Raw genomic sequence first — 6,168 nt, 5'->3', positions numbered from 1 at the left:
GGCTGGCAGTGCGGGCGATATGGCAACAAGGAGCATTAAGCGGAAGGTCAGAGAGGCGGAGAAGACTTATTGGAGGACAGCGATGGAAAAGAAGCCGGCTCTGAGTAACTACCGAAAGGGAAAAAACGAAATAAGGAGGGAAAGGTTTTATGATAATTCAAGGGGAAGCGCTTTACTGTTTGAAGCAAGGTCGGGCTGCCTGAGAACGCGTAGTTATAAAGCGAGATTCAGTAACGAAGAAGAACTATGTACATGCTGCGGGGGAATTAAGGAAACGATGGAACATGTACTGATTGAATGTGGCGATATTCACCCAGGTATACGTGTGGGCACGAGTCTACATGAAGCCTTGGGTTTTAGGGACAACAATGGAAAGCTGAACACGCCCGCGATAGAAATAAGTAAGAGACGGTTAGAGTATTGGTGGCAGAATAGTAGAGATAAAGTACAAAAATAAATAATTGGGGGAAAGAAGGTTATTCTGCCTTAAGAGGCAGAGAGATGGACTGTGAATTTATATTTTTTGTTATAATAACATAGATTTAATCAATGTAGATAAGGCATTAGGACAACATGAAACAAGGAAGCTTTTTTTTTTCTTTTTTTTTTTTCTTTTTTTTATCCTTCGAGCCTGGTGGCAGACATGTCACCGCCCCGTTATAAAGGGGACGCTCATAGCATCCATCCATCCAGTTCGGGTAGGGTGGCTAGAAGGGGAGGTGTGCTGAGCGCGGCGGCCAGCCATAGGAGAGGGTGGTCCTCTTTCGCGTGATCGCCGCTAGGGCACAACATAGCGCTGCCATCTGGGGCGCCGTCAGCGTTTCCGCGGCACTAACCCGGCTGTCAACGCCTGGCCTGCGGTTTGTAGTTGTGTAGTTTCTGCGAAGTGTTGGCGTGTTCTGTTGATTCATGAGTGCTGTGTGCTGGCAAAGATGACGTCTATTTCAAAGGAAAAAACTCAGCGTTATTGGTGCTTCGTGCCAGGGTGTGATTCAGGCTACAGATCCTGTTCGGAAAAGTGTCCCTTTTCCGTGCACCAACTTGCCAAGAACTGTTCTTGAAGTGGCCATGCGCCATTCCGAGGGCTGACGAACCGCTTCAAGAAAATTCCGCTGTTTGCGCAAAGCATTTGCGCAAACAGAGGAGTGAATGACAAAAAAGTCAAAAGAAGAAACCTTGTGTGATGTGAGACATGCCGCGGAAACGCGGCATGTCTCACATCACACAAGGTACACAATAAAGTTTATTTACCTATTAACATGTTGCATTTATTTATTTGGTTTATGAACTGAGCCTGAAAAGACTACCGAACGTTGTATTACCGTGTATGTATGCCATGGTTTAATCCTGATTTTGTTGGCGTAAATCAAGTTATCTGCTTTCGCACGTAATGAGGCGCACGAATAAAATGATCAGAGCGCATTGGAGCATAATTAAGCCCCAGGGCCGTAAGGAAGGGGGGGGGGGGTGTTGAGGGGGTTCTGACACCCCCAAAATTTTTTCATGCTTTATTTATTTATTTATCTATCATAGTACCCACTGCGCCCAAGGGCATATTACAGTAGGGGGGAAGAATACAATATTTCGATACAGAATACAGATTCCGACACTTTAACATTACAATAAACACAATTCACTGTCAACTTACGTAGTGATACATGGGATATACACAATATAAATCAGGTTCACAGTACAGTTTTGTCCTTACACAACCGCGCCAGTACACTACTGGAGACCCAGCAGTGAACTTGAAAATATATCTTCATGTGAAGTAATTTCTGCTACTTCAGGAGACGACCTATTCCACATGCTTATCGTCCTCGGAAAAAATGACATTTTAAATGCGTCAGCCGGGCAGCTTATTTCCTTTATCTTATTGGCATGATATAATCGCTGCGAAACGTAATCCGGTTTGTGAAAGTATCGCGAGGGGTCCAGAACCGTTCGGTCATGAAATACTTTATGAAATAGTTTCAACCGCAGATATTCCCTTCGTTTGTGTAGAAGTTTCCAGCCAAGCCTTTCTTTTGCTTTTCAAACACTGAAATTCCTGGTATATAGTCAGAGCAGACAAACCAAACAGCCATGTTGTGAATTCTTTCTAAATTGGACACGTCATTTGCCTTCCACGGATCACACACAGCACAAGCGTAATCTAAGATAGATCGAACGTTACACATGTACAGTTGAGTCTTGGCCTCAAATGGTAACTTTTTTGCATTTCTGCATGCCCCTTACACTGGCAGCGATAAGCGCCCACACCTCCGTGGGTAGGTCGCCCCGGCAGATGAGAAGGAAACCTAGCACACGCCCGGCTTTAATTGTGACGCGATTGATGTGACGGCTCCAAGAAAGGTCCTGTGTGAAATATACACGAAGATGCTTGTGTTCGCGAACTGATAGCAGCCTGGTTGAATTTATAACATAAAAAGAGTCATGGGGGGTATTTTCCCTAGTGAAACACATATGCACTGTTTTTTTTTTTTTCATTAATAACATACGCCACCTATCACACCATTATAAGACCCTGTCGATGTCATTTTGGAGAGTAGCGCAATAATGGGAGCTATGTATAATTCTGTACAAAACGCAGTCATCGGCAAATAATTTGATATGTGACGAAATACCGGAACAAATGTCATTTATGAAGATGAGGAACAATAGCGGACCCAAGACTGACCCTTGGTGCACGCCAGAGGACAGATCAACTTCCCAGGATGCGTCTTACTATTGATAACGACCTTCTGCCTTCACAAATTTAAATACTCGTTTATCCAGTTCACAATTAACTGTATCGTTCACATTATACATTTTTAGTTTTTCAATTAATAAAGAGTGGGGTGCAACGCCAAAGGCTTTTTTTTTTAATCTACGAAGAAGCAGTCAACAGAGAAACCCTTGTCTAAAGCACAGGATAAGTCGTGTGTCAATTCAAGTAATTGTGTTATACAGGAAAAACGACTACGAAAGCCGTGCTGCTGAGGATTAAGTAAGGAAGGCGTGTTCATATGAGTCATAACATTGGTAAATAAAACATGTTCAAGTATTTTGCATGCAACACTTGTAAAGGAAATGGGCCTATAGTTTAAAACACTACTTCACGGTCCACTCTTGTGAACAGGCACTAAGTTAGCAAGTCATATAGACATCGGGTAATGAAGATTCTTCTAAAGACTTTTCGGGTAACACTAAAATACTTGCACGCCTTCACAGCGACCACCACTTGCTTTCCGTCTGAACAAAACTCGGCTCTGTGCCCCGTATTTCAAAACCGCATGATAACAGTACCGCAATACAAGCTGTGCGCTAAGGAACTGCATTATCAGCTAAAGTTTTATATAATTTGGTAACGCATTTCTACTGAAGCGTTCTCCCTGCCGAGGACGGATAACGGCCACGTTCGCTGACGGCGCCCCCGACGACAGCGCCGCCCCACGGCATTCACGCGAATGGCGGCCAACTTTTGCCGCCCGGTCATCACACCTACCCTAGTTAGGGTGTTTTTGCTTGCTGCTTGCGGTCTGACAACTTTTTTTAAATGCGAATGCATTTCTTAGTCGGGCTATGTGAGGCATCCGGCGTTGACCGCGCGCCGGCAGGTGTTATCTCTCCGCTCTCACTCCCTCTGCCACAGCAACAGCTGCGGGCGCGCGCGCTTATCCTCGCCCCTAGCAACCGGAGCATGTGGTGCGAGAGAGTGTAGGCGAGGGTAAGTGCAGTGCTTCGCCGCTCCTTCTCTCACCGTTCGCTCTCTCTCCTCCCTGCGCCACCGCCTCAATGCAGTGCGTTTGAAACGGGTTTGTAGCGTTTATGCTGCCTTGGCACAGCCTGAAAACAGCGCGTTCTAAACGCGTTTGTGCTGCATTGAAGGCGGTGGCAACATCCCTTAGGTGATTACGAACGCACGTTGGAAGCGTTCGTTGAAAGAGGCGCCCTAAAGGGAGACACTTGAGCGCGTCGATGTGTCCAGCTTTACGCCATTAAAATTACTACGCCATGTACTCTCGGCGCAAGAAATGCATTCGCATTTCCTCACGATTCCCTTCGGGGAGGTGGGGGCGTTTTTTTCTGCGTTGCGCGTCTACTTTTTTGTGGACCGGAGTCGGGAACGCAGCGACAACACAGTGGTGCGGCAGAAGGTGGAAACAGACACATTGCGAAGGCCGCAAGACGGAACGCTCGCGCGCCTTTCCAGTCCCGCCGTGACTGTGTTTACAAAGAAACGTCAGCGATCTACAGCACCATTTGCACTCCGCTTTTGGAGATAAGTGTGCTATCCCTATGCTGTACATAATATGCGGCCTAAAGCCACGACGCAACCGCCATTGGAGCCAAATATTAACCGGTCTTCAACTGACACTCCCTCTGCTTCAGCCGTACGAGGATCACAAGGTTCTTCCCCAACTCCTGTAAAGCTTCTCAATTGAATTGAAAATATCTCGCGGTGATAAGAAGTGACGGATCTGCTTTTCACAAAGAGAACCTTTTCTCATTTCAAGCGTTTCGATAACGCGAGTATATAGTGCGGTCGTCCTGTGAAATAATAATGTTCTGAGGATATTGCTATCTTCGCAACATATTCCTCAAGCGAACCTAAACGGGAAAGCGTGTCGGTACCGTTCGAGTGTTTGTACTGACTGGTTGGTTCATACTGGTTGGCGTCATCCAACAGCGATGTGGTTCAACTTGTTTGTAAAAGCAAAAAACGCTCGCAGGTAGACTTATTTTGCTTCAAAACAAATAGGCATAAACTAAAATTGTATTGTATGCACTTTTCGCAACTTTCCTTCGCGTCAGAGGCTAATGTTTGCTTTTTTGACATGCGTTCAAAGAGGCGAAATGCATAGCGCGAGCGGGGTACTTGGACAGACGGGGTACTTAGCGCCCGTCCTCGTTTTTTCTGTCTGTCCAAGTACCCCGTTCGCGCTATGCATTTCGTCATGACATACCAACTAGCCCAAGCCGCTACCCTTCAAAGAGGCACCCGGTGCCGCTGCCAGCGCCGCGTTCGCCTGCCTGCTTACAGTGGAGAAACGCGAGCCAGGCGAGCCCGGCGGCCGACGCCACTCAAGAGAAGAAAAATATTCGCCGACGATTACGATACTGCCTAATGCGAATTCTGATCGCAGCTTGGTGCAGGGGCGACGCCAACTGTGTTTGAACTTTTGGCTATCCCCGTAGAAGTGTAACATTCGTTACATATTGCCACAGAAACTGCCAGCGGTCGAGTTCTGCGCACACTACTCTGTGCATTGCTGCCGTCGCGAACCAAGTGAAACGTCGACATGCCCCTTTACTACAAGCGAAGCCAGCCGCAGTGCACGTGCCAGCCCTGCATGCGCACGAACTCCTACCGAGGGGACGGCGCGCATAACGGAGTTAGAAAGCGAGGTTAGAGGCCAGTGGCTCGTGATATCGACAGACTCCGCGTTCGCTCTCTTTCTTCCTCGTTCGCTATATCGGTTATGTTGACGCCAGCCAACAACGGCGACACGGCTCAACGCAAGAATGGGCGCATAGGAGATGCGCTCTGAAACGTCTTTGGCGAACAGCAGCGGGACTGACTTCACGGAATTTTCGAACATGCCCGTGAGTTCTCGTTCGTAAACGTGCATAACGGTATTCAACGACGCTAAAGTCACTTCGCGAAAAGGTCAACCACATGGGTGTAGTATACATTCAAGAAGACGGTTTCGCCTTCAGGTTCCGTTTCACCAAGGCGTCCGTGTAGGCTCTCACATCGCAAATGCAAAACTTCAACAAAACTGAGAAACAGCAGGTACCTTGTCTTCATCGGTGAAGCATGTCTCATGTTCGTTTCAGTCGCACGCTTGGCATGAGTGGAACCACTACAGTTTGTTTCACAACGCCGGTGTACCAGAGCTGTTGAAATACATCAAGTTTCGTGCTCGACTGAAGTGGTTTTTCAGGCTAATTAAACAAAGATGGAAATATTAACTGTTCGGCTTAACGTCCCAAAACCACGATATGATTATGAGGAACACCGTAGTGGAGGGCTCGCAAAATTGCGACCACCTGGGGACATAAATCTATGCACACGGGCCTCAAGCATTTTCGCCTCCATCGAAAATGTAGCCTGTGCGGCCGCGATTCAATTCCGCGATATTCGGATCAGCAGTGAAGCACCATAACCAGTAGGCCACCGTG

The sequence above is a fragment of the Rhipicephalus sanguineus genome, unplaced genomic scaffold (assembly GCF_013339695.2).
Source record: "Rhipicephalus sanguineus isolate Rsan-2018 unplaced genomic scaffold, BIME_Rsan_1.4 Seq129, whole genome shotgun sequence".
Taxonomy (NCBI): domain Eukaryota; kingdom Metazoa; phylum Arthropoda; class Arachnida; order Ixodida; family Ixodidae; genus Rhipicephalus; species Rhipicephalus sanguineus.
This window is presented reverse-complemented; position numbering follows the sequence as displayed.